Here is a 16,450-nt window from a genome sequence, read left to right on the forward strand (position 1 = left end):
ATGCCTAGAGACTGGCAAATCCTGCCTCTTTGTTTTGATATTTGATTTGTGGTTTCTCAGTCTGAGACGCAATTCCGTTGTGGTCTCACCAACATAGTGTAAACCGCACGGACAGCTCAGGAGGTAAATCACAAAGGAGGATTGGCATGTATAGAAGCCTTTAATATGTATCAGTCTATCCGTTTGAGGATGTTTAAAAGAACCACCTTTGATCATACTGTCACAAATATTGCATCCCAAACAGGGGTAGCAACCATTTTTGGGAGGTGCTAAGAACATCTGACTCCTACGACTAGAGCCAATGTCCGCTTTAACAACCATATTTCTAATCGATTTGCCTCTCCTATACGCCATCATGGGTCTGTCCTGGAATTCAGCTATATTCGGGAACGTTCTACCAAGGAATTTCCAGTCTCTCCGCAGAATCTCACCAACTTGTGAACTCACTGCGGAGAAAGTGGAAATAAAAGGTACCCGGACCTTCTTTTCTCTAGTCAGTTTCCCACCCAAAAGGTCGTGCCTGTCCAATAGATCAACCTTACGTCTGTTCGACTCCAAAACAAAACTTGGGTACCCTCGATCAGAGAACCTTTTGCACATCTGATCGAGTCGTGGTGATAGTCTATCCTCCTGACTCACCACCCTCTTAACCCTTATCAATTGACTATATGGTAAAGATCTCAGCATAGTCTCCGGATGTCCGCTGGTATAGTGTAAAAGGTTGTTTCTGTCCGTTTTCTTAGAAAACAGATCAGAAATGAGCTTATTACCACTAATGGAAATCCGAGTATCCAAGAACTCAATGGCATCCGTGGAATATGACATGGTGAATTTGATCATGGGTTTTAAACCATTGAGGAAACCAAAAAATTCCTGTAGTTCAATAATGGAACCCGTCCAGATGAGGAAGACATCATCTATGTATCGCCACCACTGCAGTACCTGACTGAAGTGGTGGGACACATAGATAAGGTCCTCCTCCATCCGACGCATAAATATATTTGCGTAAGTCGGGGCCATATTCGACCCCATAGCCGTCCCTCTTTTCTGCAAATAGAATTTATCCCCTACCAAAAAATAATTCTTTGTAAGAATAAATTCCAATAGCGATCCAATGAACCCAATTTTGTCCACAGAAAAACCTGAACTTTCTAGATAGGAAAGTGAGGCATCAATGCCCTCCTGATGGGCAATTGAGGTATACAGGCTTCCCACATCAAGGGTAACCAAGACCGACCGGTCAGGGATCGAGAGATCCTGAATTCTGACCAGGAAGTCCGAGGTATCCCTGATGTGGGAGTCTGCACCAATGGCAAACTGCCTAAGAATTTTATCAATGAATATAGCTGATGGGACAAATAAAGAGTCGCTCCCTGATACTATAGGACGTCCAGGGGGCCGAATGGGATCTTTATGTATTTTAGGCAGGAGATAAAGAACAGGAGTAACAGGAAATTTAACTTGTAAAAATTCACATAGATTTCTATCAATGATTTTATTTTTAAATGCATTGGTGATCAAAGTCTCCAATTCACGTAAATACGTAAATTTAGGATCACCTGGCAACCCAACATACACATCAATATCATTGAGCTGTTTAGTCATCTCCTGCAGATAGAGGGAGGTATCCATAACAACTATGGCACCCCTTTTATCCGCAGGTTTAATGGTCAAATCACCATTATCTATCAGTTCTTTAAGGGCCAAATTTTCAGCCCGTGTCAGATTTCTTTGAACCAGCTGACTACACTGTTTACTCTTCAGTGCATCCATCTGATCTTTCACAAATGAGATATAGGTTTCAACAGCATGGATATTCTGAGGAGGTTGAAATTTACTTTTGTTATATAACCCATAGTCCCCAAGATGGAACATATCACTAGTAGGAGCTACAGACAAGGTATTGACAAATTTAGGTTGATCTGAAAAATGAACCTTAAGTCGCAATGACCTAAAGAAACATTCTAGATCTAGATTAAGCCTGAACCAATCAATGGAATTAAAAGGACAAAAAGACAGGCCACGGTTGAGCACCTTAACCTGTGGGTCAGTTAACACACATGATGATATATTCACCACTAGGTCTGGAGGGTCTTCTTCCTGGTCAAATATTGTCGTCCCCCCCGTGCCGGAGTCATCCGTCCCCTGGACTTGTAATGCAACCTTCCTTCTGTGCTTCTTCCCACCCCTGCGGGTTCGCCTTCTCCCACCACAGGAGTGTCCATGTTGTCGCCTAAAAAAGATGTGGCATATTGGTCGTCAGAAAGTTCTGAGTCCGTGATATACGGCTCAGCTCCCCTCTGTCGTCTTCTTGGGCCTCTTTCCATCCTCCTGGGACCCCTTAGGTCAGCATCTTCTTGCCAGCAATAAATTTTACCAGTGGTATAATCATCGTGGTCTCGTTGCCACTTCTGGCGTTTTGTTTTCTCGATGTCACTTCTAAACTTTTGTAGATATAAAGTGGCTTTCTCCTTTATGGATAGTAGATCTTGTGAAGACACCATCTCCTTCAACTGACCATCCCTTTCACTCAAACGGACCTTCACCAGGTCAATTTCTTTCTGCAGGAACTCAAGGTTCAGCAACAGGAGATCCTGCGAGTATTTATTCGAAATTGCTTCAAATCTCTCTTTAAACGCTGTGTTTGCAGGGAAGAGATTGGGTCTCAAATGTGAGCGCATGCCACGTGGTATTCGAAGGCATCTATAGTACTCACCGAGCGTTGACAAGTGCAATTCAAGGGAGATCAACCTTTTAGAATCTGCCTCCCATTTTCTCCTCACATTCTCCACAGTGGGTATGCTCAAAAAAGCAACATCTCCCGACAGACCCTGAAGGATACGGTCAGCGTCCTCCTTGGTGTAGGTAAAAACTTGAGGTGTAGTCACACCTAAATCCGATTCATCCTCAGTGGTCATCATAATGGAATGGGTGCACGTGTTAGATTCAACAGACACGATCCAAAAGCAAAGGAACACAGCACTCCATAAATCAAGGAAATCAGGCCATGTGCTCGTCACCAGGGGATGAATCAATTCCCCTTCTTTTCAGATAAATACCAACATAGAACGAAGTAACGGCACCACGGACTTCAAGACGGATGAAAAACAGGGTGGATTTATTCACCTCAAGGAATCACAGCAACGTTTCGGTTCAACAGGAACCTTTCTCAAGCCATTGTTAATTTGTGATGGCTTGAGAAAGGTTCCTGTTGAACCGAAACGTTGCTGTGATTCCTTTAATCTACGTGGGCTGGTAGTGAAGGAGTTAAAGAAAGCCTTCACGTCTGCCTCCATTCTGCACCATATCCCTACAGTTTTCGTTAGAGGTGGATGCTTCCTCGGTTGGTGCTGGTGCACTGTTGTTCCAGAAAAGATCGAAAGGCAAGGCTGTGGTATGTGGCTACTATTCCAAGCTGTTTTCTTCCGCAGAACGCAACTACTCGATTGGGGACCGGGAGTTACTGGCCATCAAGCTGACTCTGCAGGAGTGGAGACATCTACTGGGGGCGCGGTTCATCCTATCCTGATCTTCACGAATCACAAGAATTTGACCTACCTACAGACGGCCCGGCGGTTGAACCCTCGCCAAGCCAGGCGGTCATTGTTCTTTGCTTGGTTCCGGTTCGAACTCCACTACTGACAAGAATGTGAGGGCCGACGCCTTGTCTAGATCTTTTGAAACCGCGGACGCCATGGAATCTCCACAGAATATTATTAACCCATCCTGCATCTTCTCTGTGAATCCCCTGCAAGTTTGAGACATTCCTCCGGGTAAGACTTTTGTACGTCTGGCTGACCGAGGAAGAATTCTTCACTGGGGTCACAGTTCTAAGCTGGCGGGTCACGCGGGTGCTCGTAAGACCCAAGATCTAATCACCCGTCAGTTCTGGTGGCACACGCCGCCCAAAGATGTTATGGACTTTGTCTCCTCATGCACGGTATGCGCAGCAAATAAAGTTGCTCACTCCAGACCTGCTGGCCTGCTCCAACCACTGCCTGTGCCCGTTGCCCCCTGGCAACATGTCGCTATGGACTTTGTCACGGATCTTCCTTCTTCTGCGAGTTGCAGTGTGATCTGGGTGGTGGTGGATCGATTTTCCAAAATGGCTCACTTCATTCCCTTGACTGCCCTGTCGTCTGCTACGCGATTGGCTGACCTCTTCATACAGCACATCTTCCGTCTGCACGGCTTGCCCCTGCATGTTGTCTTGGACAGAGGGGTCCAGTTCACCTCGAAGTTTTGGAGAGCACTCTGCGGCCTCCTCGGTGTAAAATTAGACTTCTCTTCGGCCTATCATCCCAAGTCCAATGGGCAAGTCGAGAGAGTTAACCAGATTATGGAGAAAAATCGACGTCACTTTGTTTCCAGGCGCCATGATGATTGGGTGCAGTTGCTCCCGTGGGCAGAGTTCTCTTATAACAACCACACCAGTGAGTCGACCATTCTTCATCGTCTACGGCCAACATCCTCGGATACCTCTTCCTGTTTCTACTATGTCCCAGGTGCCTGCAGCCGATTCTACCTTCAGGAACTTTCTACAGATATGGCAACAGACCTGATCTTCTATCCTGTTGGCGGTGGACCACATGAATAGAGAGGCAGATACAAGAAGACGGGCGCCTCCGCAGTTCCTTCCAGGGACTAAAGTCTGGTTGTCTTCTACACCGCGTTCCAAATTATTATGCAAATGTTATTTTTCGCTGATTTTCCTAAATAGTCGATGCAAATGACAGTCAGTATAATCTTCAAGCCATCAACCGTTGGAGTATAATGCTAATTTTATTGAACAAATCTCCTAATGATAACAGATTTTTTTTAGAAGTAAAAAACTCAAAATGCACTGTTTCAAATTATTATGCACAACAGAGATCAAAACATTTTAAAGGTTGTAAAGAGAACTAAAATGGTCATTTGTTGAATTTGCAGCATCAGGGGGTCATATTTACAGAAATCAAAAGCTCTTTCAATAAAAAAAAACTTAACAGGCCAAGTTACATGTTAACATAGGACCCCTTCTTTGATATCACCTTCACAATTCTTGCATCCATTGAATTTGTGAGTATTTGGACAGTTTCTGCTTGAATATCTTTGCAGGATGTCAGAATAACCTCCCAGAGCTTCTGTTTTGATGTGAACTGCCTCCCACCCCCATAGATATTTTGCTTGAGGATGCTCCAAAGGTTCTCAATAGGGTTGAGGTCAGGGGAACATGGGGGCCACGCCATGAGTTTCTCTCCTTTTATGCCCATAGCAGCCATTGACACAGAGGTATTCTCTGCAGCATGAGATGGTGCATTGTCATGCATGAAGATAATTTTGCACCAGCGGCTTCAAATAACTGTTTGCTGCTTTGCGATGGCATTTTAGCAGCTGCTCTCCTAATCCTATTCATTTGTCTGGCAGAAACCTTCCTCATTATGCCTTTATCTGAGCGAACCCGTCTGTGCTCTGAATCAGCCACAAATCTTTTCACAGTACGATGATCACGCTTACGTTTTCTTGAAATATCCAATGTTTTCATACCTTGTCCAAGGTATTGAACTATTTAACGCTTTTTGGCAGCAGAGAGATCCTTTTTCTTTCCCATATTGCTTGAAACCTGTGGCCTGCTTAATAATGTGGAACGTCCTCTTAAGTAGTTTTCCTTTCATTGGGCACATCTGGCAAACTAATTATCACAGGTGTCTGAGATTGATTACAATGATCCAAAGAGCCCTAAGGCTGGGTTCACACGAGCCTGTTCGGTCCCTAATGGACGGAACGTATTTCGGCCGCAAGTCCCGGACCGAACACACTGCAGGGAGTCGGGCTCCTAGCATCATAGTTATGTACGATGCTACGAGTCCCTGCCTCGCTGCGGGACAACTGTCCCGTACTGTAATCATGTTTTCAGTACGGGACACTGGTTCCACGGAGAGGCAGGGACTCCTAGCGTCGTACATAACATGATGCTAGGAGCCCGGCTCCCTGCAGTGTGTTTGGTCCGGGACATGCGGCCGAAATACGTACCATCCATTACGGACGTAACATGCTCCTGTGAATCCAGCCTAAGACACAATACCATCCATGAGTTTAATTGAAAAGCGAATATTTTAATATTTATGACACTTAAATCCAATGTGCATAATAATTTGGAACACGGTGTAGGAATATCTGGCTGAAGGTGCCGTCGTGTAAATTTGCTCCTAGGTTCCTGGGATCCTTCGAAATCCTGCTACAGATCAACCCGGTATCCTACAAGCTGCGGCTCCCCCCTACCCTCAGTATTCCTAACTCTTTTCACGTCTCCTTGCTGAAACCCGTGGTCCTGAACCGCTACTCCAGGACTCCTAGCTCCACAGTGGCCCCTGGTGGCTCATCGGGGACTTTCGAAGTAAAGGAGATTCTGGCTACCAAGAAGGTGGGAGGAAGGACATTTTATTTAGTGCATTGGAGGGGGTTCAGCCCAGAGGAGAGGTCTTGGGAGCCAGAGGAGAACATCGATGCCCCTGTCCTCGTGAGGAAGTTTCTCTCCCGCTCTGGTCCCAAGAAGAGGGGGAATACTGTAACGACTATGGCCACGGTCCGTCGTTCGGTCGTTAACCTCGACAGCTGTGGCCATGGACATCTTACCTCTCTGCAGTGTCGTCCTCCAGTGAGGCGCCGGCACTCACTTCCGGACCCCAAGTGTCTCTGGCGGGCGTGAACGACCTTAAAGGGCCAGTGCGCGCATTTTGCAGGAGGTCTGCAATCTAGCCCAAGATGCCCTGGGCTAAAAAAAAAGTGCTATTGCCGTGCTGTGTTATTGCCGTGCTGTGCTACAGTCTACGCTTGATCTGCTATGCCTCACCTGACGACTTCCCGCAGCCTGGTCCTGGACGTGCCTGCCTCGCTACTGCCTACGATTGCCTCAGGTACCCTCGCTGAACTAATTGAACTCTGTACTTACCTGTTTGTCCAGCTGCCATTCCGCTACGCGGTATGGCCCAGTGGGTTCACACCTTGCATCGTGACACCTATAGTCCTTAATTTACCCATTAGACGTCTATGAGGAACAGTGTCAAATGCCTTTGCAAAGTCCAAAAACACTACATCCACAGCTGCCCCTCTGTCTAGGCTTCTGCTCACCTCTTCATAAAAACAAATCAGGTTGGTTTGACAGCTTCTGTCCTTAGTAAAACCGTGCTGGCTGTCACTTATAATACTATTTTTTGTCACATAATCCTGTATTTAGTCCCTCAATAGCCCCTCAAACATTTTCTCCACAATGGATGTTAAGCTTACTGGTCTATAATTACCCGGGGAAGACCTAGAGCTCTTTTTGAAAATAGGCACCACATTTGACCTGCGCCAGTCCCTTGGCACTATGCCAGTCACTAGAGAATCTCTAAATATTATGAAGAAGGGGACAGAAATAACTGAACTAAGCTCCTTAAGAACTCTAGGGTGTAACCCATCTGGTCATGGGGCCTTGTGTACGTTTATTTTATTTCATTTAGCTTGCACCATATCTACATTCATCCAATTCAGTATATCAACTGATATATTAACCACACTGGCACCAGCTACATCAGCTGCTCTTTCTTCTGTTGTATATACAGAGCTAATGAACCCATTTAGTAACTCTGCCTTCTCTTGATCCCCTGTGACCAACTCCCCATTACCACTATCTAGGGATCCTACATGTTCAGACCTTGGCTTTTTTTGCATTTATATACTTGAATAATTTTCCTTAGCCACCTGCCTTTCATTTTGTATTTTTGCTGATTTTAATACCTTTTTACAGATTTTATTAAGCTCTTTATATTTTATAAAGGCTACAGCTGTACCCCCAGATTTGGATTTTTCAAATGACCTTTTTTTTGTCATGTATTGCCCTTTTTACAGAAGATGTAAGCCATGTGGGGTTTAATTTTAGTCGTTTATACTTGTTAACTATAGGAATAAATTTTGCACTATAATTACCCAAAGTAGATTTGAAAATCTCCCATTTATCATTTGTCCCATTATTTAACATTAGTTCTTCCCAGTCTATATCTTGAATTGCAGCCCTCATCCTGGGGAAATTGGCCTTCTTAAAATTAAGTGTTTTTGCCCTCCCAGCCTGTGTTTGTTTTTTACAGTATATGTAAAATATAATTATATTCTGATCACTGTTACCGAGGTTTTCACAAACATTGACGTTCCCAACAAGCTCTGCATTATTAGAAATGACCAGATCCAACAGAGCTTCACCTCAACAGCTGGATCATGACCAGCCCCTCCCAGGAATTTGTCCACCCATTCCACCACATGCCGAACCCTGGCAGGGAGACAGCAAACCATTCAGTTGAGACGGTCATGGCGACAAATTATTCTATCCGTCTTCCTGATTATAGAATCCCCTACAACTATCAATTGTCTTGCCTTACCTGCATTACTATCCCGCCGACTACTAGCTGGGCTGTTCTCCCGGCTGTTAGAGAGATCAGTATCCACTAGGGCTGCCATTTCTGAGACCGACACCCTCGCATCATCACCCAACTTGGCAATTTTGCTTGGAATGTCAGAAACAAGATTGGCCTTCCTGTTCTTGGACCCCTTTCTACTGCCCCTAACTACATTAACCCAGCTACTTGCTTGATCCTGCTCACCCATGTCTTCACCCTCCAGTTCTAACCCACTAACTATATGCTCCGTGAGCAGCAAGCTCAGCTCAAGATTGTCTATCTTCCTGAGTGTTGGTTCTGGTGCTGTATATATGTACTGAGCTTTGTTCTGGTGCTGTATATATGTATGAGCTTGGTTCTGGATCTGTAATTATATAGGATATATTTATAATAACACAATTGCAGGGCAGATGGAATTGTTCTCAATTCATTGTATATTTCATGGGAACCTCTCTGGTAGTTTTAACCCCTTGAACCGCCACTATGCGGTAATACTCGACTTGACAATATTTCCAAATATATGTTTATTTCAGATGCAGCAAAATCTTTAAAATCCACTTTTAAAACGCCGCACACTAAATGAAAATTACTCATAAAAGGGTCATCGGGCAGTGCCGCAATCCTGAAGAGTCACATAGTCCTGCCTCCAAACCCACCTTTCCATGTTTGATTGACATACCCCTGGCTGATACAACTTTCTCGGATGCTCCATTGCCTTGTGGCACTATACACAAGGGGGGGGGGCTGTGTGGCACTATACACAAGGGGGGGCTGTGTGGCACTATACACAAGGGGGAGCTGTGTGGAACTATACACATGGGGGAGCTGTCTGGCACTATATACAAGGGGCTGTGTAGCACTACTAAGGGGGGTCTGTTTGGCACTATCTACTAGGGGGGCTGCAAGGCACTATTTACAAGGGGGAGGGCTTGTTCAGGTCCCAATGATGTCACCAGGACTAGAGACTTTTAGTTACATCCAGAGTTGGGTGTTGCGGCTGCTGTGGGGTACACAATTACCAGCAAATCTATGGACTTAAAGAGGCTCTGTCACCAGATTTTGCAACCCCTATCTGCTATTGCAGCAGATCGGCGCTGCAATGTAGATTACAGTAACGTTTTTATTTTTAAAAAACGAGCATTTTTGGCCAAGTTATGACCATTTTCGTATTTATGCAAATGAGGCTTGCAAAAGTACAACTGGGCGTGTTGAAAAGTAAAAGTACAACTGGGCGTGTATTATGTGCGTACATCGGGGCGTGTTTACTACTTTTACTAGCTGGGCTTTCTGACGAGAAGTATCATCCACTTCTCTTCAGAACGCCCAGCTTCTGGCAGTGCAGTTCTGCACATAGCCCAGCAAATGTGGACGTAAGTCTACAGTGGGTGCTTTGTTGTGGTTAAAAGACTTTACTTCTGAAACACAGCATGTGTTAACAGAGAAACGCATCTTAATATTTATTACACTGATCCTGCAGTTTTTAAAAATATCCCATATGAGGCCTGTGCTGCAACACAGGCCTCAGAAATGAAGGAGTACCTTGTGTATTTTGGGGTTTATGAGAATATTTTTCAGGCACCACTTTAGGTTTGCATTGCAGAGGCCTTAAGGTGCCAAAATATAAGACACACCACCAAAAAGACCAGAATTTTTTAAACTACCCCCACAAGGAATTTATCCAGATGTGCAGTTAGCATTTTGACCTCACAAATGTTTCATAGATTTTATTAGAATACGGCAGTAATAAAATGAAAAATTATATTTTATTCCAATAAGATGCAGGTTTAACTAAACATTTTTCATTTCCACAAAGAATAAAGGAGAAAAAGCACACCAACATTTGTAAAGCAATTTCTCCAGAGTGCAACAATACCTTATATCTGGTCATAAACTGCTTTTTGGGCACACGGCGAGGCTAAAAAGGGAAGGAACAGCATTTGGCTTTTGGAGTGCAGATTTTGATGGATTGGTTTCTGGGTGCCATGTCCAGTGCCGCACCACCTACCCAAACGGGGGGAAAGGGGGGGGCAGCATTGTCAGCCCGGGTCGGACTGGACCGGGGGGAGGGGCCATGGAGACGCACATAGCAGACGTGCCGAACGTCTGAAACGTCCTCCTCTCTGACGCTGTACACAGCACATGCTGCCAGAGAGGAGCAAGTCTGTAGGAGGGACGAGCGACGAGAAGCTTGAGGTAAGTTCCTGCCTTGCTTGGATCGGGACCCGTGACGGGAGTATACTGCAAAGGGGGGGGGGTCTGGGCATTTTACCGACAGCAGAGGGCTCTATGGGGCTGGAATAATCCACCCCATAGAGCCCTCACATCACTATAATGGAAGGATTAGTGTGGGTGGGGGAGCGTTTGAGCGTCTGACTGACTTACTGCAGAGAGCTCTATAGGGGGGATTCTGCCCCCCCCTTTAGAGCAGTCAGCCAGATGCTCAGACCCCCCTAACCTTTCAGTATAGTAACTAGTCAGGGCTCTATGGTGGGGGGATAATTCCCCCCTATAGACCCCTCTGGTGTCAGTAAAACGCCCAGAACCCCCCCCCCCCTTGCAGTACTCCTGGCTTTGTAGCTTTCCTGTGCTTAATTAGCATGGGAAAGCTACAATCAGGGCAGTGACTGGTGAGTCTCACAGTCACTCCCAGTGCACACTGCATGCAGCAGCTGCGGCAGCCAGTCTGACTGTGAGTCCTCTGACCAGTCACCACCCACACGCAGCAGACAGACAGGATAAACTGATAGTGCCTGTCATTGAATAAACCCTCAACTACTATAGTTTCACAGGCATTGACTATGACATCTTCTATAGTGTAGTGGTTAACTTGTCTGCCTTACACATGGAAGGTTGCTGGTTCAAATCTCAGCTGGTGTTTTTTATTTTATTATTAATATCTTACTTGTATTGGGCTTTATTCACACTAGCATTAATATACGTTTACCTCTCTTCCGTCAGAGGAAGAGAGGATCGATACGTTAAACGGAAAGCAACGGCTCCATTAGAATTACCATTGCTTTCAATGGTAATTCTTTTGTATCAGTTGCTTTCCATTTGTCTCCGTTCGCTAGGTTTCCGTTCTTTTGAACGGAAATAAAAGTTCTGCAGACTGCACTTTTGTTTCCTTTAAAAAAAACTGAAACTTAGCGAACGGAGACAAACGGAAAGCAACTGATACAAAAGAATTACCATTGAAAGCAATGGTAATTCTAATGGAACCGTTGTTTTCCGTTTAACATATCGATCCTCTCTTCCTCTGACGGAAGAGAGGTAAACGTATATTAATGCTAGTGTGAAAGAAGCCTTAGGGCCTGTTCACATCAGTGTTGGCTTTCCGTTCTGGGGTTCCGTCGGAGGAAACCCCGCAACGGAAAGTCAAACTGAAACCACAGCTTCGACTGCGCTATTGATTCCATCACAAAAACGGAAACCTGCCTGAATGGTGACGAACGGAAACCATTAGCAATGTTTCCGTCACCATTGATTTCAATGGTGACTGAAACGGAAGCTGTGGTTTCAGTTTGACTTTCCGTTGCGGGGTTCACCCGACGGAAACCTCCCACGGAACCCCGGGACGGAAAGCCAACGCTGATGTGAACAGGCCCTAATCCGTCCCCATAAGGCTGGGTTCACACGACCATGTTACATCCGTAATATACGGAACGTATTTCGGCCGGAAGACCCGGACCGAACACAGTGCAGGGAGCCGGGCTCCTAGCATCATAGTGATGTACGACGCTAGGAGTCCCTGCCTCTGCGTGGAACTACTGTCCCGTACTGTAATCATGATTACAGTACGGGACAGTTGTCCTGCAGCGAGGCAGGGCCTCCTAGCGTCGTACATCACTATGATGCTAGGAGCCCGGCTCCCTGCACTTTGTTCGGTCCGGGTCTTGAGGCCGAAATACGTTCCGTACATTACGGACGTAACATGGTCGTGGGAACTCAGCCTAAACCTGCCCCCGCTAATTAAAATAAATATATTATATAATGTATATAGCGCTGTATCCGTCAGGTCAGCGGGACTGACTGATTCAGTGTCAGCGAGTCCTGCAGGATCGAGCTGTTACCGATCACATCTAAGTTCATAACTTAGATGTGATCAGGTAATAAGCGACCTAATGGATTCAGGTCTCAGTGCTATATACAGCTGCTCTGTATACGGGATACAAAGCAGCTGTTTTCTCAAAGTGCAAATCATTTTCAATAAAAAGTAATTAAAACTTGCACCAATCGCATTAATAGATATCTTTATATATCATAGTGACATGTCCGAAGTTTTCATCGGTGGGGGACCGAGCACTGAGGCCCCCACCGATCGCTAAAACGAAGCAGCAGAAGTGCTCGGGTGAGCGCTGTGCCGCTTCATTTATGATCGACTTTCAGCCGAGTGAGCGGTGTATGGACTCCTAGACTTTCTATTGAGCCCGTACACTGCTCCAAGGAAAGCCAAACAGAATTGAAGCGTCACACCGCTCACCCGAGCACTTCTGCTGCTTCGTTTTAGCGACTAGTGGAGGGTCTCAGTGCTCGGACCCCACTGATCAAAACTTCTGACATGTCAAAAGTTTAAAAAAAAAGTTGTTACACTTTAAGGAGAATCTTTCACCTGCCCACAGATTTGCATTTGAGTGCAGCGTGTAATGGTCAGGGCTGCACAAACTCTGGGGCACTTTATATTTTTTTTCCTACCCTCTTTCCTTACTTAGATATCGGTGCTGTAATATTTGGCGCCCGATATTTAAATAACCCCATGAACTGCCAGTGGGGCGGTAATTGGCAAGGGGGCGTGTAACATCGCTGTGACACTGCCCAATCCGCTACGGACAATGTCAACAGCAAGAGCTGGAGAGAGAGCGCGTGCACGCAGATCCGCCACCACTAAGGAACACAAGAGGAGAAGAAGAGTGTGAATTCTTCTTCTTCTGTTTCATGGCATCGGAGCTGTGCGCGCACGCACGCTCTCACTCTTCAGTTCTCGGCAGGCAAGTACAAGATTGTGATCTCAGGTGAGAGATCAGTCTTGTCGTCGTCCTTGTCTGCCGAGAGCTAAAGAGTGAGAGCGTGCGTGCGCGCACAGCTCCGATGCCATGAAACAGAAGAAGAAGAATTCACACTCTTCTTCTCCTCTTGTGTTCCTTAGTGGTGGCGGAGCTGCGTGCACCCGCTCTCTCTCCAGCTCTTGCTGTAACGCTGACCGTAGCAGATTGGACAGTGTCACAGTGATATTACACGCCCCCTTGCCAATTACCTCCCCATTGACAGTTCATGGGGTTATTTAAATATCGGGCGCCAAATATTACAGCACCGATATCTAAATTACGAAGGAGGCTAAGAAAAAAAATGGAAAGTGCCCCAGAGTTTGTGCAGCCCTGACTATTACATGCTGCACTCAGCTGTACATGTATGGGGAGGTGAAAGGTTCTCTTTAAAAGAAAGGTGTTATATATATTTTTTTATATGTTTTATTTTATGGGCCTAATTTTTCTAATTATTTTAATATGTTTCCGAAGGTAGCTATTTATTCATATGTTTGTACTTCTGTGGGGGCAGCCAACTTTATTTTTATTTTTCATACTGCTCATTTTTGTTTTGCAGGTTCCGCTGGACCATTTGGACTACGTCGTAGATTCGTTGGACTACTTCACTGATTTAAGCTTTATTTCTTTTTTTTTTAATAAAATGGTTAAAGTGGATTGTGTGGCAGAGTTGTCATTTCAATAAAATACATTTCTTTATGTCTCTTTTTAAATACTTCATTACCGCCTTAGTAATGGCTGCTGTCTGATTGAGAGCGTCCATTACTAAGAAGGGGCTTAGTGTTAGCCAGTAATAAGGCTAGCACTAAGCCCTATTATTACCCAGGTACCCACCACCACCAGGAGTACTGGCAAGAGCTGGGTACGATCCAGCACCCGACCGTCTGAATAGAAGGACGGGTACTGGGGTAGCCGCAGGCTGGTACTATCACGCTCGGAATGGCCAAAAACCATGGCCCTTCCCACCCTGGTAATGCTAGGCTGCTGCTGCTTTATTGTATCTGGCTGGTTATGAAAAATGGAGGGGATCTCACGTAATTTTTTTTCTATTATTTTTTATTTTTTAAAAGACGTGGGGTTCCCGCTATTTTTCACAACCAGCCAGATACAATAAAGCAGCTGCAGCCTAGCATCCCCAGGGTGGGAAGGGCCACGTTTTTTAACCCTTCCCAGCCTGGTAAAACCAGCCTGTGGCCGCCCTGCTGCCTTACCGTCGCTTAAGATGGTCGGGTACTGGACCGTACTCCCCCCGCGGCAGTGAGAACCGGGGTAATAATAGGGGTTAGTGATAGCCTTTTTACTCGCTAACACTAAGCCCCTTCTTAGTAATGGACGCTCTCAGACAACAGCCATTACCAAGGCCATAATAAAGTATTAAAAAAACAGACAAGAAAAACTTTTATTGAAATCTAAACTCCCCCATGCAATCCTCTTTCACCATTTTATTTATTTTTTTAAAAAGTAGATCGGAGTAGTCCAATGAATCTATACGACGTAGTCCAAACGCTCCAGCGGAACCTACCAAAAAAAAGTATGAAAATTTAAAACAATTTGCCACAATAGTCACTCGATATAACTATACTGTAATCACTTATATGGTCTGCAGATATCTTGTGTATAACTGGCATCTACCTCTATAAGGTCACTATATAGTGGTAATATTGGTCTACATATAGTGTGATTTATTCACTAACAGTATGATGGGTTTTTTCTGACACTATGTTGTAGTAATATGTGATCATGGTTTGGTAGTTTTATTCAGTAACAGTATGGGGGTATTATTCAGTAACTGTATGGGGGTATTATTCAGTAACAGTATGGGGGTATTATTCAGTAACAGTATGGAGGTATTATTCAGTAACAGTATGGGGGTATTATTCAGTAACTGTATGGGGATATTATTCAGTAACAGTGTGGGGGTATCATTCAGTAACAGTATGGGGGTATTATTCAGTAACAGTATGGGAGTATTATTCAGTAACTGTATGGGGGTATTATTCAGTAACAGTATGGAGGTATTATTCAGTAACTGTATGGGGGTATTATTCAGTAACTGTATGGGGGTATTATTCAGTAACAGTATGGGGGTATTATTCAGTAACAGTATGGGGTATTATTCAGTAACAGTATGGGGTATTATTCAGTAACCGTATGGGGTATTATTCAGTAACAGTATGGGGTTATTATTCAGTAACAGTATGGGGTATTATTGGTAATGTTGGTGTTACAATCTTTGTAAATGACTGTGGTGGGGACTGTGGGGAAGTGTGAGTGTGGCAGCAGATGATCAGGGTAGGAGACAGTCTGCAGAGTGGCATGTGATGTACTTTGACATGTAGGTGATACTTACGTGTGGGATGTGGGCCCATAACTTGTGTACAGCCCAGGGCCAAAGATCATATTAATCCACCACTTGCATCGAGCCAGCACAGGCAGACCACAACAATACAGCAGGTAGAGCAAAGAAACCAGCCCAGGACGTGCCGCTTCAAAACAGCACTAAGCGCGACCCGTCCTGGACTGGCCTGAATGTAATTGCAGAGAGTGACGCCGCAAATGAGACTGGCTGCCGAAGAGAGATATGGGGCAGTGCAGGGCAGACTGTACTATTTGCATTGCACTGATTGGCAGTAAGAATAATTCTTTAAATATTTTCCATACTTCAAACAGCATTTTAAGGCTATGTTCACACTGAGTTTTTTGCAGGAGGAAAATTCTGCCTCAAAATTCTGTTTGGGATTTTGAGGCAAATTTTGTCCTTCCTGCACGTCGTTTGCCGTGATTTTAACCGCGTTTTTCGCTCGCGGCCATTGAGTGCTACGGGCAAAAAACTCAGCGAAATACGCCTTCTCTGCCTCCCATTGATGTCAATAGGAGGTCAGAGGCGTAAACGCGCGAAGATAGGGCATGTCCCTTCTTTCTCGGGAGGCATTTTCGGCCGGTATTTGACGAGTTTTGCTCGTCAAAATACTCGTTAAAATACTCCATGTGAACAGGGCC

The sequence above is a fragment of the Rhinoderma darwinii genome, chromosome 3 (assembly GCF_050947455.1).
Source record: "Rhinoderma darwinii isolate aRhiDar2 chromosome 3, aRhiDar2.hap1, whole genome shotgun sequence".
Taxonomy (NCBI): Eukaryota; Metazoa; Chordata; class Amphibia; order Anura; family Rhinodermatidae; genus Rhinoderma; species Rhinoderma darwinii.